The following is a 19556-nucleotide window of genomic DNA, read 5'->3' on the forward strand; positions in this document are numbered from 1 at the left end:
CATTGCTGGGTATGAAGCCTACTTAACTGAAATTAAAATAAATAAAATAAAAATAGTAAGTCCAAGTGCAGTGAAATGCCACTGAAAGATTTAAAAAAGATAATTTTCCACAATATTGACTAAGTTGGGGGTCACTGGTAACCTCGGCAAGGAACACTTCAATGACATGGAAAAGACAGGGTCAGAATGAAGATAATAAAGGAAATATGAATGACCTTGAGGACATTATGCTAAATGAAATGTCAGCCACCAAAGCATGAACATTGTATGATTGCTGTTATATGAGGTATACAGAGTTGTCAAACTCATAGAGACAGAAAGTAGAATGGTTGTTACCAGGGGCTGGGATGGGGGAGGAGAGGAGGAAAAGAGAATTAGTGTTTAACAGGTATGGTTTCAGTTTGAGAAGATGAGAAAAGTTCTGGAGATGGATAGTGGTGATGGCTGCATAACAATGTGAACTTAATGTTGAGGAGCTGTGCACTTGAAAGTTAAGATGTCAAGTTTTATGTATATTTTACTAAAAGGAAAAGAAAAAAGAGACAGTCAAGGATTGAATGAGAGATGAGAAAATGTAGGGACGACTGAAGGTAGCCCTTTCTCAAGAAGGTTGGATGGGAAGAGAAGGGGAGAGAGAAGGTAATAGATAAAGGAGGGTGTATGGTCCTGGGGGCATTTTTGGGAGAGAGCCAGTAGAGGGGCTCTCTGGAGACACCAGAGGTGTCCTCAGAGAGAAGTACTGCTGCAAGCTGAGATGGAGTGATGGTAAAATAGGGGCCGTGAGAGCAGTACCTGAATATCATTCTGGTGAACACTGAGAAAGGTAGAATGACATAGCAGAAGAATCAATTTGACCATGAAGGATGAAAAAGGGTTTTCCTCTGCCCAGGTGATGAATTTAAATTGAACCATCAATGCTCTCTTCAAGTTTAAAAGTCAACATCTATTTCATTTGGCTGTTTTGAGCTGCTAATAGTGGCCACATACATCATTTATAGATTAAATTGGTAAATCACATAATATAGTGTACTGTATACAATGTACAGACACAATGATAATACTGATATATGTAAGTTTTTATTTTCCAATTACATATTAAGTGTTTTATTCAGTAAAGGGCAAAAACACTTATGAATGGAGCTCACTAAAATATCAAAAAAGAGTATTGTCTAAATTTTCAGGAAGAGTGTTATTGTCTGAAAGTTACAATCTTAAATATTTCCCTATTTAATTAAATTTGAAAATACTGTATGTTTTCATAGTATGTTATTTTAAATACCTATAAGAAAAATATAGTCAAGTCACGGGTTCCCTTGAGTCATAAGGAAAAAAATAGTAACGTAAAAGCAACTTATTTTCTCCAGACTAAAAAAAAAAAAAAAAAAAAAGAGGGGTCTCTTTAGAAGGACCACATTTAATGCATATAATTTTAGTCTGTCTAAATGGTCTATGCAAATTATTATCATACACATCAGAAATAATTCTTAAACATTGCACTGTATTTGTTTCTGTCTAGACATAAATGTTTATAAATTACAAAGATAAGAATCTTTGATATATCTATTCATGAACATACACATACATTCACAAATGCTTGTGGAAGATCTGGCTATTGGCCATGATCATGTGAATTTGCATCATTTCTTAGTATTATAAAGACACAGCACCAGGAAACAAAATACAAACAGAAATGCTCTCTCATTTCCAGTCCTCTGACATGAAATGAGTTTTGGGCTTTCTGTGGCAGCTTTTAGATCTAATCTATATGAATATGTAGATGATTGTAAGAGATCTCCTACTTGGTACGTGTGTATGAACTTGTCATTAAAAAATACTTTTGGGGTCATCAGACGAATCGGTAATAATGACACTAATATACAGCTTTCTGGGAGACTATATGCATTAATCTCAGAAAAAGCAAATTTTAAATCTTTATTTGATAAGTAAGAAGTATGTCATAACTATCACAAAAGATATGTAACATAAGTATGACGCAAAAACAAGTATGTCTCAGAAGCCACCAGTATCACACCCATTGTGTGTGCCTGGGCATTAGAATATTGAGGATACAACACATTAAAAATGAGAGATCATATTGTCCCCTGAGGTCCGGAACATGTGAACCAATTAAAAGTTGTAAACAGAAAAAGGAAAGGAAATTAAAAGATTCGTCTTTTCTGAGATGTCACGCAGTTGGAGATAAGGTTCCCTTTCAACATTTTCTTTTAATAAGCAAGGGATAAGTACATCCTGTCTTTACACTGCTGGTGCTAGAATGCTTCCTTTCCTTTAAAGGGGAAGAAAGACATTGTGTTCTTTCAGTGAGTCTACTATCCGAGCCTCCTCTAGGTGTGCAAAGTACTATTCTAGGCCAATTGCTCAGTTGTTGCTTCGACAAAGCCTGTCATACTGATTCAATATTTAAATGACTGCTTAGGAAATAAAATAAGAATAAGTGTTTTTAAAAGGAGAAATATATTCTCCTACATGGTTGAAATGCTGTCCTAATAATAAACGGACTCGTTCCAACTTACAGACTAATCAGTATATATGTGCTCTTTGCAACCTTAAACTGGAAGAAAGAATTTTCAGAGTGTCTCTGGAATAAGTAAGCTTCATAAATAGATGTCTCCGTGTTGTTATAAACTTATATCAAATTTCACAAAATTTCTGAAGCCCATTAGAAGACCTATTCACAATTAGTTACACTTTATTAATTAGATGCTCTAAGTCTTTAATGAGTGTGGGACCCACCTGTAGAAAATCTCTGAAGTTCCTAAGTATCCTTTAGAAACAAAGTCAAAGTAAGATTTTCCTTAAAATATTAGACAATTACTCTCCAGGGTGTCCAAACACTTTGAAACAAAAATCAAAATGAATGGTCTAATGTGGTTTTTAAATGGATTATTAAAATTGGATCTGTCTTAGAAAATCTTAAAAAAAGCAGTTATAGTACACATACTCCATCCACCATCTATTTCCCCAGGAAGAAAATATTTTCCTTCCTCTTATACTTTAAATTACATCCATTTCTTTGATTTTTCTAATTCCCCACAATTAACAAAAGGGCTTAAAACTAACTTTATGCATAATTATGTTTTTGTCATTGATGTAAAGCACCACTTCTGAGTGAATACATATATAGGTCTAAATTAAGTAATTATCTCCCACACAAAGTTTTCTTGTAACCCAAGTAAAATGTTAAAGCTATTCAGTAACAAATGGTATTTTTTGTTTGTTTGAATGTTGTCTACGATCATTAACCAATTGAAAGTTTCTTAATACCTATTTTTAAATTATTAAAAATTTTCATTAAAAACACATCAAACACCTAAACAGAACATGGAGCTTTAAAACAACATGCAAGTCAACAAAAGTAATGTGCAGTAGATGAAAATATTATTTTCTTATATTTCTGGGAATCCTCTTCATAATTTTTTTTTCAAATGTTCCCATGAATAGGTTGGAGAGGGAAATTTTTTAATTAGTATTTGAATTATCTTAAAGAGGCTAGATAAGCATTGTTGGCTCATTTTTTAAAAGGTAGTAATCAAATGTATTACTTTCAAATTACATTTTAATGTAGTAGCTCTTTTGCCTTTTTGTAGCACAGAGGGCACACTATGGATCATGATTATCATTATGAGACCAATCATCAATATAGCACTACAGATGGGGAAAGTATAGGAAATAGAGTTCAACACTACATGTAAGACAGACCATAAATATTGCTCTTTAAAGTAAACCCTTGGTTTACTTGGTGCTGACTACCTGAATTTTAAGTTCAGAGGTCTTTGAAGAACGTGTGGTATCCTTTTTGTCTCACAGAAGTATAGAATGCGGAGAAATCCAACTATTTTACTTTTCTAATAGCTTGAATTTCTAATAAATTATAATTTCTTATTACTTGTAGAAACATATTTTAGATACTGTATGATTCAGGATTAACACATAATCTAAGTTGGTATTAAAGTGTTGGCACTGTTTTTATTGGGCCCTATGATACAAAATTTTCTTAACCTTTATTTTAATATGTCTATTTGTACTGTTTCCCAAAATAGGAAACTTGGTTTGTCTGTTATCATTAGAAAAGAGGTATTCCACATAGGAGAATTTTCCAGATACTTGAAGCTCATCCCTTTAAATGCACAAGTTTTACTTTAACCGTATCTATTTTTAGACTTTTTAAAATATGCTATACTTTCCCCTGTGTTCTTTAACAGAGAGTAATCAACATAATGTCACTGGTTCTTGATCATTAAGGTCTTAATTATACATATTTTATTGTACCATTTTTATATTCAACTACTTTATGTATTCAACAAAGCCCTCACAGGCTGGTATAGCATTCAGGGCTCTTCCCTTTTATACAGGATGGTAGACTAAATGCTTCTGTAGGTTCCTGTTTCTGGGGGTTTGTTATAGTAGTGAGGTATGGGAGAAAGAAATTAACATTTCATGTCAGACAACAGACCTGGTTTACTATTTACTAATTATGTAATTTGGGGAAAATTTATTTAACGCTTCACAACCTCAATTCTTCATCTAAAAAGTGCAGCTTCCAAGTTGCAGAATGGTTGCAAAGAGGGAATTAAATAATAACTGTACAGAGTCTGGTGCTCCCACCCCTCCACCCGCTGCCTTGTTGTACTGTTCCCAACAGCTCTTGCTCCTGCCAGCTCATTCCTCTTACCGTTCCCCATCCCTTGTAGATCTTGACATCAGGAGCTTCCCCAGACCTGTTCATCACTGTATTCATAGTCCCTGATGTCTGCCATCAATACCTGAAAGTGTGGCTTCTGGTAAAACACTTGTACTGTATTTGAATCCTAACCCTCCTGGTTTCTATTTGTGATCTTGGGCAACTTTGTCACCTGTCTCCATCTCAGTTTCCTTGTCTGTGAAATGAGGGGAATCATAATATATACCTCATAGGATTAAATTAGCTATTTATGTAACTATCCCTCACACAGTCAACACACAATAAATGTTAGAGTCTATAATAACTGGAGTTTAAAAAAACAGTACATTGCTTCTAATTTTCTGTGGCTGGGGGAATGAAATATCAAGTGTAATATTAGAAATTTTCTACTAATAAAGTTTGTGAGCTTTAGTATACAACTTTTTAAACATTTTTTTCCTTCTTTTCCTTTTTTTTCTTTCTTTTCTCCTCCTCCTGCTTGTCCTTCTTTTTTTTTCTTCTTCTTCTTCTTCTTCTTCTTCTTCTTCTTCTTCTTCTTCTTCTTCTTCTTCTTCTTAGCAGCTCAGAAGCTTTACATTTGGGTTAATAGGTCCTATTTTGATTGCTGGATAAATGATCTCAAGATAATTGAGATTTTCACCATATAGGACTATGATATAACCTATCTTTTTATTTCTCTTTTTCCTGCTGTGTCATTTGATTCCATTTTCTCTCTTCCATTTATAAAGATAGATTTAAAGTTTCTTCTAAGCTAACCAGTTTGTTCGTGTTCTCATGTAGAAATGTTTGCCTTTTCTTCATGTGTGACCAACTGTATTAATAGCCAAGGCCATAACTCAGCATGTCATCAATAAAAATTCACAGCAATTATAGTTCCAAATCTTAACATCTAACTTATTTCGAAATGGAATGTTTACATTATGTATTCCATTTCTTTGTGTTAAGTATCACACTCTTAGCTCAGTCTACTCCTCCAGTTGAATAATCTGTTGGAATTTGGAATTGAAGAGAAAAAGATGAAGGTAGAGAGCTATAGTTGAGGAGTGAATAGTGACAAATTGCTTTGGATAGCAAAATAATCTCTTGAGTGTTATTATATGGTTCTAATTCAATGACATTTAGAAACTGAATAAACAAAAGCTCAAACTGAACCTGCAATTATGAAATTTACTTTTTTGTTTCATATCAATCCTACTACTTTATATGTATAGGATAGAGTTCTTACTGGATTCCTTTTTATTCTTTTCAATAATTCAAGTCACTTCTGAGTGGCAGAGCTTTCATGAATTCTAGTTTTCTAGAAGATAAGAATTACTTCTATTTCCCTAAGTATCATTATGTCTGGTCAGCCAGAAACTAAAATGTAAGTGTCTGTCATAGTAATGATAAACTTTATATGATCCAAGTTGCTTTCTTTAAAAGTATATAATACTAATGGGCTTTTACAGTACCATTTCCCCCTCTACATCAAGGATTCCCACCACCACCACCCCCGCCCCGCCCTGCCCCGCCACTTCCTAGAGATGGTCTTTGAAGTTCTTAAAGCCGGAGAGTAACTGGTGAGAGCGGGCAAAATGTCCAATAAGCAAAGTGAGACCCAGGCTAGTGACCCATGATTTAGGGCATGCCATTTATGAGAGCATCATAGGAGAGAAAATTACAGGAGAGCTTTATGGGTATCCTGGTTGGGGTTAAGAAGGAGGTTAGAGTCTCTCACCATAGGGATATAAGTGTTGTGGTCAAGCACTAGAATGTCTCTGTGATTTGACTCCAAGAAGTATCTTCGGCCTGATATCTGACCTAGAAAGAAATTTTAAGGGTGAGTCTGAAGCAAAAATCTAGTGGTATATTTTCTGTTGTCACCTCTCAAGAGAATAGCACTAGGGATAACGGGTGGGAAAATAATTGTTTTGGTATATTTGGAGAATTTGGCCTTTATCCTATGTGTCACCTCTAGTATCTCCGATAATGTTCTTTACATCAGCATTTGCTTAATGTGCAGACAGTCAAATGTATGGCTATGATTTACAGAGGTCTTTCAGAGCAGAAAATCTTTCTCAATATGTAAATCATCAGGCATTCAGTTTTATTATTCTGACTTGATGTCACTCAGTTAATTAATCAGACTCTTTACAAATTGTTCTCTAAGATTCAAAATAGAATGGGACATTTTCTTTATCCATATTCTGGAGTCACTTGGTCTATTGTTGCTATGGTTTACTGTACACATACCCTCAAGTCCAAGTCAGAACTATTTTCCTTTTCATTAGTGAGGCAGACTTTTCTGTTTCTATTACTTCTCATCTCCCAGGTCTATTGATTCTTCTCATCACCAGACATCTTCCTTAGGTAGTATGTCTGTCACTCCCCATTCACTGAAACATCTTAGAACTATATTTTTTGCATTTATTGTGTACTAAGTCCTTAGTATTTTCCTTCTTTCAAGTCAGATTTTAAGATAGTTTTTTTAGACATTTTTGTATTTATCTTTCTAGACCTCGTGCCATTTCTGCCTCTCCATATGATATTATTTTCCTCCCCTAAGCAAGAGTAAAAATGTTAGCAAACCCAATTTTACCTACATCTTCAATCACAATGAGTTATGGTTACTCTTAAATCTACACATATTTTGAGGAAGGATACCTCCAGCAAACCCAGCTCTCATGGAATATAGTCCCGCTGAGCTTGGTAAAAAGAGGGATCTCATTCTTCTTTTTAGTTGCCCAATTTCTGGAGATTGAAAAGAGATGAGAACCTGTTTTATGTATAGAGTTGAACTTCCTTATTCATGGAGTACGTATTTGTGAATTTGCCTACTCACTAAAATTAAAATCAATGCTCATAGTGCTCTTGCAGGTCATTTATGCACATGTAAAGCAGCCAAAAATTTGAGCCACCTGACACCCGCATACCTAGCAGGGGCTGAACCAGGCAGTGCTCTGCCCTCTTGTTTCAACTCTCACACTTTAAACAAGTGTCCTTTTTGTGGTCCATTTAGCACTACATTTTTCAAATTTTTGTGTGTTTTTTGGTGGGCGGGGGGGGGGGGGTTGGTGATTTCATTGTTCAAAATGGCTCACAAACAGTGCTGAGGTGCTGTCCAGTGTTTTTAAGTACAGAAGGGCTGTGACATTGCCCTCAGAGAAAATATGTGTTAGATAAGCTTCATTCAGGCATGAGTTATAGTATTGTTAACTGTGAGTGCAATATTAATGAATCAACAACATATATTAAATAAGGTGTCTTTAAACAGAAGTACACATAAAATAAGGTTATCTATTGCTCAATTGACTAAAATACCGTGACCAGATACCCACAGGAACTTAATCCCATATTTCCTCTAGGAGGCATGGTTCAGTATTCACTAATTTGGTGTTTGCAGCAACTTTAAAGATCATAACGAGAACAAATAATGAAATTCAACTGTGCATGTGTGTATGTATATTTCTATGTAGCAAAATTATTGAAACCAGCTAATACCTCATTAAATGGCATATTATAGTTTATAATAAGTCCCTGACTTATTATTATTATTATTATTATTATTATTATGCTTCTAGATCTATCAATTTACAGAAGATTCAAGGACAGAGGAATATGTAAAACATGTGGATGCAATGACAGAATCCAGACTAGATATTCTACTGGACAAATTGACCCGGATTCTTCAACAACAACCAACCTCCTATACACACACACACACACACACACACAAACTTAGACCTTAAAAGAGACTTAGCACAGTTTTATGAAAGAATGTTAATAGCAGCGTTATTCTCAATAAGAAAAACCTTCATTAACCACATGTCCATTAACAGAAGAAAGGATAAACCTATTACAGTAGTGACAGCAATTATAAGAAGCAGACTGAATGAATCTCACAGACATTATACTGAGAAGAAGCTGTTTATAAAACAGGATAAAGTCTAGAACAGACACAAATCTAAGGTTAAAAAAAAAGTCAACATAGAAGTTGCCTGTGAAGGGGTAAGAGGCACAAGGGGACCATCTAGGGAGATGTAAATGACTACATGATGATAGGGATGTGGGTTACATTTGGTATATCCATTTGTCAAAACTGTACAGCTAAGATTTGTATATTTAAATATATGTACATTTTAGCTCAAAAACTTAAAAAATAATGGAATGGAAATTGGAGACTGGGTGGAGGTATAGATGATACAAGAATGACAAACTGCTGATCACAGTCAAAGCTGGGTGTTGAGTACATATATTATACTGCTTACTTTGCGTATGTTTGAAAATTTCTATACTACAAAGCTTTTTTAAAAAGAGAGACTTAAGGGGTGTCTGGGTGGCTCAGTCAGTTGAGTGTCTGACTTCGGCTCAGGTCATGATCTCATGGTTTGGGGCTTTGGGCCCTCTTCAGGCTTTCTCCTGACAGCTCAGAGCCTGGAGCCTGCTTCAGATTCTGTGTCTCCCCCTCTCTCTCTGCCCCTCCCCTTCTTGTGCCCTCTCTCTCTCTCTCTCTTTCCCCTCTCAAAAATAAATAAACGTTTTTTAAAAGTTTTTTAAAACAAATAAATAAAGGAGAGACTTAAGAGATAATAACAACCAATGGCATTTTTGGATCTCAAGTCTTAAAAACTGGATATTTGAGGTTATTAAAGAAATATTCAGAGGGATACTTTTAGGTGTGATGATTGTGCTATAGTTTTGTTTTTAAAATAAAGATACCCAGTTTTTATTTTAAAAAAACTTTAAAAAAATTTTTTTTTGACAGAGAGAGAGAGACAGAGAGACAGAGACAGAGTGCAAACGGGGTAGGTGCAGAGAGGGAGAGAGAATCCAAAGCAGGCTCCAGGCTCCGAGCTGTCAGCACAGAGCCTGACATGGGGCTCGAACTCACAGACCGTGAGATCATGACCTGAGCCAAAGTCAGATGCTTAACTGACTGAGCCACCCAACTGCCCCAAAGATACCTGGTTTTTAAGAGAAACGTATGGATATACAGATAAAATTATATGGCACCTGGGATTTGTTTTGAAATAAATCAGTGGGTGTGGCAGAGGTAGAGACAAAACAAGGTTGTCCAGGGGTTGAAAATTCTTGAAGCTGGATGATGGGTACATGGGGTTTGTTAGACTATTCTCTGTTCTGTATATTTTGAAATTTTCTATAATAAAAAGTTTTTAAATAATGCATTAAAAACATACTCCCATAAATTGAAAAACTCCAGGCTGCTAAGTCTAGTCAAATGGATGAAACTGCGCTTTGCTAACGTGCAGTGCTGATTTTATCTGAGAAGAGACAGGCTGGGGGGCAGGAGACCAGGCTGGTAACACTGGAAGGGGGTGTGTGGTGACTCAGGTTGGGAGGCTGGGAGTTTTGTACAGTGACACAGTGGGGTGGGGTTGTGAAGAAACTGATCTCTGAGAGGTTACTGTGGAGGCAGGACAAGCAGGAGACACAGATGCTTAAGGCAGGTTGTGAAACTGAATAGGAAAATTATTTGAGAAAATATTGAAGCAGTCCCAGTTCAGGAGACCTAGTCGTGAGGACTCAATCCTGAAAAAGGCAGAACTAGGAAAATTCTATTGGCAGAGTCCAGGAGTCCTATATTCAGGTCATGAACTTGCCAACTTTAAATACGTTTGTTTAGGGGCGCCTGGGTGGCTCAGTCGGTTAAGCGTCCGACTTCAGCTCAGGTCACAATCTCACGGTCCATGAGTTCGAGCCCCGCGTCGGGCTGACGGCTCAGAGCCTGGAGCCTGCTTCCGATTCTGTGTCTCCCTCTCTCTCTGACCCTCCCCCATTCATGCTCTGTCTCTCTCTGTCTCAAAAATAAATAAAACGTTAAAAAAAAAATTAAAATAAATAAATAAATAAATAAATACGTTTGTTTACCCTAAACCCCCTCCACGACCTACCGTGGCTCCCCAGTATTCCCTAACCTTGCAACCAGAGTGTCTATACTACCACTCCAGAGATGGTAATGCTGAACAGTCAGTATATTTCTTTTTTTTTAACTTAGACACTAGTGAAGTAGTATTTTAGAAAGTCAGATATGTTTTTAAAGGTATTGGTAAAAGATTTTAGAAACCATTCTCAATTAAAAAAACAAATTAAAAAAAGAAACCATTCTCAAAAACAAATGAAAAATAGGCTCCTACAACATGGCAGGCTGAGCTAGTTGGAGACACATTTTCTGATACAAATAAACAGACGTCCTGGGTAAATACAACAACATAGCTGAGCTTGAGACAAATCAAGAGAAATCCTTACTGCCAGAGTGGGGGAAAATGTGTCAAGGGAAGGGGACTCAAAGTCAGAGACAAATATAGGCCTTAAGGGCCTGGGGCCAGGGCTTTAATGCCCATGTAGGGATAGGAGATGTGCACTTACACTTGCAGTGCAGAGGTTAGAACTGGGGCCCCTGCTGACACCAGGACGTTCAAATAGCTGAAAGCCAATGTCCAAGCTTAAGGCAGTCAGGCAGGCAGGAGGAAATTCCTCCTTATTTGTGGAAGGGCCAGCCTTTTTATTCTATTCGGTTTTTCAACTGATTGGATGAGGCCCACTCGCATTAGGGAACAAGATCTGCTTTACTCAGTCTAGTGATTCAAATGTTAGTATCATCCAAAAACATCCTCACAGACACACCCAGAAAAATGTTTAACCAAATATCTGGCCCAGTCAAGTTGACACATAAAATTACCAGTCACGAGTACTTATCTCACAGTTGTGTCAAAGATTAGATGAGATAACATATAGCAGGATGCTTGGTACAACCAAGATCTTAATAATGTGGTAAATGTTAACTATTGTTATCATTATTGCTCTACTCACTACCCCTGGGGGATCTTATCCACTCTCGGCTTCAGTGATGGGATGGATGGATCCTCAATATTTAACTCATGCCTACTGGATATCATCACATTCACTTCAAGCTCAGTTGTCCAAAATGAAATCCATTGTTCTCCACAAAGTTGCTTCTTCTCTTGTGTTCACTGTATTAATGAATAACCCCAAAGTATAATGTCCAGTTACACACCCAGAAACCTCAAAATTATCTTCCTCTCCTCTTTCTCTCATGTCCCACATCCGATCAGCAGTTAAGTCCTGTTCATTCGACCTCCTGAATGTCTTTGGCCTCTGCTCTCTTTTTCCGTTTCCCACAGCTACTTAGTTTGTCCATCACCCCTCACCTGAATTATTACATATTCTTTTAACTGGTCACCCTGCTCAAACACAAATGTGATTTCTATCACTCCTCTGTTAAAATTCTTTCAGCAGTTTCTCATTCCCAAACTCCTTGGCATGGCATTCAAGGGCTTCTGTGATCTGATCCCAGAAAATTCACCCAACCTCATGATTCAGGGCGCCCACATCACATTCTATGATCTGGCCTGAATTCCTTGTAGTTCTCCAAGTGGGCTTGGAGAGCCCATGTTATTTCATGTTCCAGTCTTTTCTTATAGTGCGAGCTCTACTAAAATGTCTTTGGCCACCTGGTGAGTACCTACTCATTTTTCAGGACTCAGCTCAACCACTATCTCCTCTTTGAGGTGTTTTCTGATTGTATTCTTGTGTAAAATTGATTATTCTCTTGTCTATATACCCACTGTTCCCTAAACATACTACTAGAAAAGTGATTATAAAATTTTGTTGTACTTATCTATTCACTTGCCTATAAGCTTTTTGAGGGTTGCAAACATGACTAATCTTTACATACATAGCTTGCCACTATATGAATATTCAGAGAAAGAATTAATGCATGAAATTTGAGGTATAAAAATACAATTATTCCACAAGCAGATAAATCAATAGGGATGGAAACACAATCTGAATCTTCTCTTCATGAGTTTTCCACTTCTCACATTATTTAGTAATTTTTTTAAGTTCCAAAATAACTGCTTGCATACATGTTGGTTAGTCTAATACTGAGAGTATACAGAGTATACTCCATTCTTCGGTATGTAAGCATACTGCTTTAAAACATTAAAATTTTAACTAGCTTGTCTTTGACATTTTCCAAATATATCTAAAATGTCAGAGCCAGCATTTGGGGCCTACAAATCTTTTGAGTGAAAGCCCAGGCCTTCGAATTGTGTGCCATTCACAGGTTTAAAATAGGAACATGTTCCATGTTGACTGTGAGCTATTTGGGGACTTTGAGGACATTAAAAAGAGAATAATTTTATTTTAGGGAGGGTTATTGAAAGATAGCAGTTCTAAGAGATAAACTACATAATATATGAATATTGAATGCAAACTCCTCTGCCCGCCCCCCCCCCAACATTATTACTTTCAAATCCGAGAGTTTCAACAAGACTTGAGTTTGCAGTTTGGGTCTTCCTGATTCCAAAGGGAAGTCTGCCTGCATTTTTAGTAAAAAAACAACTTTCAACACACATGGACTAATAGGATATAATTACTTGTCAGTACAAAATGTGAGAAATTGGGAGAAAATATGAAAAGATATGTTCAATTGCTACAGATGAAACATTTGCAATAAAAGGAGAAAAATAAGCTTGCAACAGTTTCTTCAAGTCATAAGAAAAGATTGGTGTATCCAATTCCCTCTGCATCATTTACTAGCAAATTAGATAAATTGCATGATATTTTGGAGAAAGGTATCAATGTTGTGATTTTTTCCTTATATTCATATTCTAAGTGCCATTTTTATGTGTGTTTGGAAGGAGAGTAGAAACATAGTTTTAGCTGATTCTTACATAGTCAGATGGTGGATAAAAACGTTGGAATTTACTCAGCAAATTCCTAAGATCAAATTTTTTTTTTAGCATTGAAGGGATCTAACAAAACCTAAGTTACTAGTCCCCCAGCATTCACTTTCTTACTGGAATGATTAGGTATTTGAATATACCAAATTTGAAAGTGCAGGTAAGCAACAAAAGGAGAGTTGCTTTGGTCAAAGAAATGTAGGTATTAGATATGTAGACTGAGGAGATGGTAATTGAAGGTGTACTTGTTTTCTGTGACCAAAGTTTCACGAATTCAAAGGACTGCAGATTTTGAAGCACTATAAAAAAATATACGGTGAACACAATTTCAAAAAGAGATTCATGGATTTTCATGTATAAATGAATGCCACTTTGATTTTGTACAAACCCCACAGTATGCCTAAATTGTGGTATCTTAACCTTATTATGGTGGGTGTTTCAAAGTAATATATATTGACTGAGACTTTACTATATTCCAAGGACTTTACATGTATTTTCTCTTTCAAGAAAAACTGATTGAACTAACAGCAAGTGATGATCTTACAAAAGATAAACTCTTCCTGGAATTTTAGTGACAAGTACATAAAATCCAGAATTATGTTGATGTTGCTGGCAATAAAACCAAATTTTGAGCAGTATGTGGGTCTGCCTGATTCTGGGGAATATACTTTATTTCATGAAACTACTATAAGCATGTACATGACATAGAATACAAAATAACAACGCCTATAGGGTACCTGGGTGGCTCAGTCATCCAATTCTTGATTTCAGCCCAGGTCATGATCTCATGGTTTCATCAGTTCAAGCCCCGCATTGGGCTCTGCACACTGACTGTACCCAGCCTGCTTGGGATTCCGCCTCTCTCCTTTCTTTGCTCCTCCCCTGCTCAGCCTCTCTGTCTCTCTAAACAAACTTTAAAAACACCTATAAATAAGATAGAAGTTTATTTCTCTCTCACTTAAAAGAGGTCAAGAAAGGGGCACCTCTCAATCGGTTCCGACTCTTGACTTTGGCTCAGGTCATGATCTCACCAGTTCGTGAGATTGAGCCCCGTGTCAGGCTCTGTGCTGAAAGCAGGGAGCCTGCTTAGGATTCTCTCTCTCCCTCTCTCTCTCTCTGTCCCTCCTCCGCACTCTCTCTCTCTCTCAAAATAAATAAACTTAAAAAAAAAAAAAAAACGAGGTCAAGAGATAGTCCAGTGTGTCAACTCCATGGTCATTAAGGACACAGATTTCATCTTTCTGTTTCTCCATTCAAGCATACTTTTTTAGGATTTCATTTATCTCCATTGTTGAATTATTAGCATACATGTTTGTTTTCTTTCTGATGGGTGCTCTAAGATTTAAAATGTACATTTTTTAATTACAATGTGCCTTCAAATAATAGTACATTTCACATATAATGTAAATTCTAACAATATAATTCTATTTTCCCCTTCCATCCTTTGAACTACTATTGTCAAGCATTTTACTTCTACATATGCTATGAACCCTATAAAACACTGTTATATATTTTAAGTAGTCAATTATCATTTTAAAAAATTTTTTAAAGGGGGGTAAAGCCTTTTAGGTTTACTCGTATAGTTACCATTTCCAGAACTCTTCATTCTTTAGTATAAAATCCAAGCTTCCATATGTGTTTTGTTTTTTTTGTTTGTTTGTTTGTTTGTTTTAATGCTGAAGAAGTTGCTTTAGCATTTTTTGTAGTGCAGTTCTGCTGGCAACATTCTCTCAGGTTTTGTGTTCTTTAGCTTTCATTGAAAAACATTTTTTTTAATGTTTATTTACTTTTGAGAGAGAGAAAGCAGGGAAGGGGTAGAGAGAGAGGGAGACACAGAATCTGAAGCAGGTTCCAGGCTCTGAGCTGTCAGCACAGAGCCCAACGTGGGGCTCGAACCAATGGACCACAAGATCATGACCTGAGCTGAAGTTGGATGCTTACCCTACTGAGCCACCCAGGCACCCCTTAGCTTTCATTTTTGAAAGATATTTTCTCTAAATATAGGATTCTATATGACAGATTTTTTTTCAGCACTTTTTTAAATGCCTTTCATTGTCTTCTGACTTGCATAGTCTCTGATTAGAAGTTTATTAATTTTTGTCTTTGTTTCTCTATATATAATGTACCTTTCTTCCCACTGGCTGCTTTTAATATTTTCTTCTTATCACTAGTCTTCAACGATGTAATGATGATGTCCTTTGCAGTGTTTTTGTGAGTGTGTATAAATGTGTGTGTTTACCCTGCTTAGGGCTCATTGAACTTTTTGAGTCTCTGGGTTTGTAGTTTTTATCAAATTTTTAGCTATATTACTTCAAATAATTTTTCTGTCACCCCTTCTCACCCTTCTCTCATCTGGAACTCTAGTTACACAAAAATTAGAATTGTTGGTATTATCCTGCAGATCACTAAGAATCTTTTTTTCTTGTTTTTGTTCTTGTTTTTTTCTTGGTTTGCTTTTTACCTTGGCTGGATTCTACTGCTATGTCTTCAGGTTTACTAATCCTTTCATCTGAGTGTCTAATCTGTTTGAGTGTTAATCCCATCCAGTGAAATTTTTATGCCCATAGAAATCCCATTTTTTTAATATCTTTAATTTCTCTCTTTCAGCATATGGAGCATATTTATAATAACTTTTAATGTTGTTGATGGCTAATTCTACCAACTGTGTAATATCTGGCTTTGTTTGTGTTGATTGACTTTTATCCTGGTTACAGATTACATTTTTTTACTTCTTTGTATGTCCTAGTTCTCTTGCTAGCTCCCAGGCATTTTCAAGATCTTCCTATTTACTCCTTAAGTGTTGATGCTCCCCAGGGTGCTATTACTGATTCCTCCTTTTCTGCTGTATATACTCCCTGTGGGCAATTTCATCTATTCTCATAATTTCAACTACCATCTATATGATGGTATATTCCAGTTATATCTCCTACTGTCCAGATCTCTCCTTAGAGCACTAGAGTCATACATATATAACTGTCTACTCCACTTCTCCACAGAGATGTCCAGAGTTGTCTCAGACTCAACATATCCAGAGTGAATTAATCAAATTCCCCCTCAAAAGCTGTTCAATCTCCTGCATTCCCTAACTCAGTGAATGGCATCACTAGCTCAGAAATCTGAGTCATCTTTCTCCTTCCTTGTCATACATATTGTTGTGCTCTCCCCCTCCCCATCAGCCTCCATTCTACTTTTTCTGGGCAATCACTTTAGTTTTCTTTGGGAGAACCATACCTCCTCATCACAACTTTGGGGGAAACTGACTCCTTTGGATCTAGGGGCAGAGCATTTGTCTTTATCCTAAGATGATTAGCCTTATGCCATCCCCTGGCCATACATAGAGACATGAACCAATTCTTGAGGCTTTTGAGAAAGGTGTAAGATGTTTTCTCTCCTTTCTAAAAGAGTTTTCAAAAATTACTCCTTTTTCTTCTTTTCATATACCTGGATGGTGAAACTTAAAACCACAGGAATTTCTGGTCACTATCTTATATGGTCAAAATAAAGCTAATACTGGGGCACCTGCATGGCTCTGTCAGTTAAGTGCCTGACTTCATCTCAGGTCATGATCTCAACAGTTTGTGAGTTTGAGCCCCGCATCGGGCGCTGTGCTGACAGCTCAGAGCCTGGAGGCTGCTTTGGATTCTGTGTCTCCCTCTCTCTCTGCCCCTTCCCCACTCCTGCTTTGATAAAAAATATAAATAAAGCTAATATTAAGGATGGAAAAGCAACAAAACAAGAGAGAAACATGTCCTTAATGGCATCATTTAACTGCTGAATCATTCAGCTCCATAGCCCACCTTTTCACTGGGCTTTCTATCTAGACAGGTAATATTGGTTTATTGGTTAACCCAGTTAGAGTGAGTTTTTGCTGCTTGCAACCAAAAGCATCATAATTGATAACTCTCCTTCACCCTTCACCCCCAAACACAGACAATTGCTCACTAGGTTCTATTAATTCTATCTGTCTCTTGAGACTGAAAATGTCTTAGTTCAGGCTCTCATCTTTTTTTAAATGCATAAAATTCATTTCTAAAATACATATCTTAATCAACATTTCATCTGCTTACAGTCCTGGCATGAGTTTCCATTGCTTCCAGAAAAGAGTTCACATTCCTTAGCATATTGTATAAGATTCTTCATGATCTAAGCTGTCGTCTCCCTTACCTTTTCTGTGTCTCGTCTCACCACTCCCTCAACCCTATTCTACCAGCAATGCCGAACTCTTTGCTGAACCAAAACACTGTTTGGTCTCGTGCCTCTAGTGCTTTGCTCTTGTTGCCCTCCACCTCCACTCCTAAATGCTCCCACCCATTTCTCTCTTCCCCTTCCTCTACCAAAACACACAAACATACTAACTGGTAGTCATCTTCAAGTTCAAATGTTCTTGGAAGCATCTCCCGACCTTGCTTGAGTCTAGGGCAGCTGTGTATCAAAGCACCTGATGTGCTTTCCTGTTATGGTATTTGTCACAATGAGTCAATTTATTTATCTGTCTCCTCTCTGCACAGCAAGCACTTTGAAAACAAGGAATGTTTCCTTCATATTCTTGTATCTCCATTTCTGAGAATAAAGTGCCTGGGATGGAGTATACTCAGTAAATGTTTTTTTTGTTGTTGTTTTTAAATTTTTTTTTAACGTTTATCATTGAGAGACAGAGAGACACAAAGCATGAGCAGGGGAAGGGCCAAAAGATGGAGGAACACAGAACCCAAAGCAGGCTCCAGGCTCTGAGCTGTCAGCACAGAGCCCGACACGGTGCTCGAACCCACAAACCGTGAGATCATGACCTGAGCCGAAGTCGGACGCTTAACCAACTGAGCCACCAGGCGCCCCAACTCAGTAAATGTTTTTTAAATGAGTACTTATGTGGTCTACAAACACAAGGATTTCTGATCTTGAGATTCTATTTGAAAACCTCAATTTTTCTTCCTCTACATGTGTTTCTGATTTATAAACATTAATCTTTCTCTTCCAAGGTATGGGTTTCTAGACAGGCAGAGAAGGAAACCAAAAGAGTTTGGGACAGGTTGCCTGTATTTCTTCTGAGATCCAGTAACTGTGTACTGCCTTTCATCACCCTCCTCCACCACCTATTCACACCTGGGTGCCCTGTATGGGTGTAGACTTAGCTGACCAGCCCAACAGCATACTCAGACCCTGGTTCAGACTTCTGTTACTGCCAAATGAAAGTTTGCCAATATATGTAAAAAGTAAACCATTTTCAACTTCCCATATCTTTTGAATTTATGAATATTTCTTAAAAGTCATAGGCCTCAAAATAATCCAATCTGGATTATTTTACACCAAGCAAGTGAAATATACTAACCTTAATCCTGAACTTTTACCTTTGCTGGCCTTAAAGTTTGATGTGACTAATTAGGTGAAAACATTATGGGATTCTGACAGTGGATGTTCTTAACAGTTATCACTTAATTGTTCAGTTACTGGAAGCAACTACATCTCTACAAGTCTTAGGTAAAAAACAAACCTGAATTTAAGGCAGAGAGGACTCGTTTGAGGGAAGGGAGGGAAATGGGTATTTGTGACAGAAAATCAGGCAGGAGGGAAGACCGAAATATCGACAGGAAGTCAGACTTCAGTAGGCACTTGTGAGTGGTGAGGTTAGGAGTTGGGGGTGGAGCGAAGTAGGAAGGACTAGCTGAGGGCGGGGTCCCTAACAGCACCTTAAGACAAGAAGGCCCTTGTTCAGCCAGCAGCAGCAAAGAACACGTTTTCTTCCTCAGTGTGTCGGTGACCATAGTAACAGCAGGGGGCTGAGCCTCTCTCTCCGAGCATGCGCAGTGCAGTGAGAGCCGGGACGCTTCCTCAACCACGATTGTATCCCTTTTTTCTTCAGTCGGAGAACTACAACTCCCAAGAGACCACTCGGCGCCGCGTCACCGCCTCCCGCTGTGGCCCTGCCTTGTCTCCTCCCTCCCGCCCCGCCCTCCTGCTAGTCCCCTCCCCTCCCTCCGAGTGTGTGTCAGTGACCCAGAGCGGTGTGAGGCGGAGGGACCGTCGGGGGGCGCCGCCGCGGCCGCCGCCTCCACCAGCAGCACCAGCGGCGCCGCGCGTTCGGTTTTGCTTCGAGCCCTTCGGAAGCGCACCACAAAGCGGGCTCCGTGCCTCTCCCTCCGCCCGCGGCTCCT

At 37.7% G+C, this 19556-nt stretch overlaps 1 long non-coding RNA gene across 1 annotated transcript; it reads right to left on the reverse strand.

The window, feature by feature from the left end:
* Window positions 1–4610: 4610 nt before the first annotated feature.
* On the reverse strand, window positions 4611–19345 carry LOC131485026 (uncharacterized). Its single transcript, XR_009248587.1, has 3 exons — window positions 19092–19345; window positions 6420–6502; window positions 4611–4784 (listed from the first exon to the last, which is right to left on the reverse strand). It is a non-coding gene; the product is annotated as an uncharacterized LOC131485026 (long non-coding RNA).
* Between the last annotated feature and the right edge of the window lie 211 nt (window positions 19346–19556).

This window comes from Neofelis nebulosa, chromosome 9 (assembly GCF_028018385.1).
Source record: "Neofelis nebulosa isolate mNeoNeb1 chromosome 9, mNeoNeb1.pri, whole genome shotgun sequence".
Lineage (NCBI taxonomy): Eukaryota > Metazoa > Chordata > Mammalia > Carnivora > Felidae > Neofelis > Neofelis nebulosa.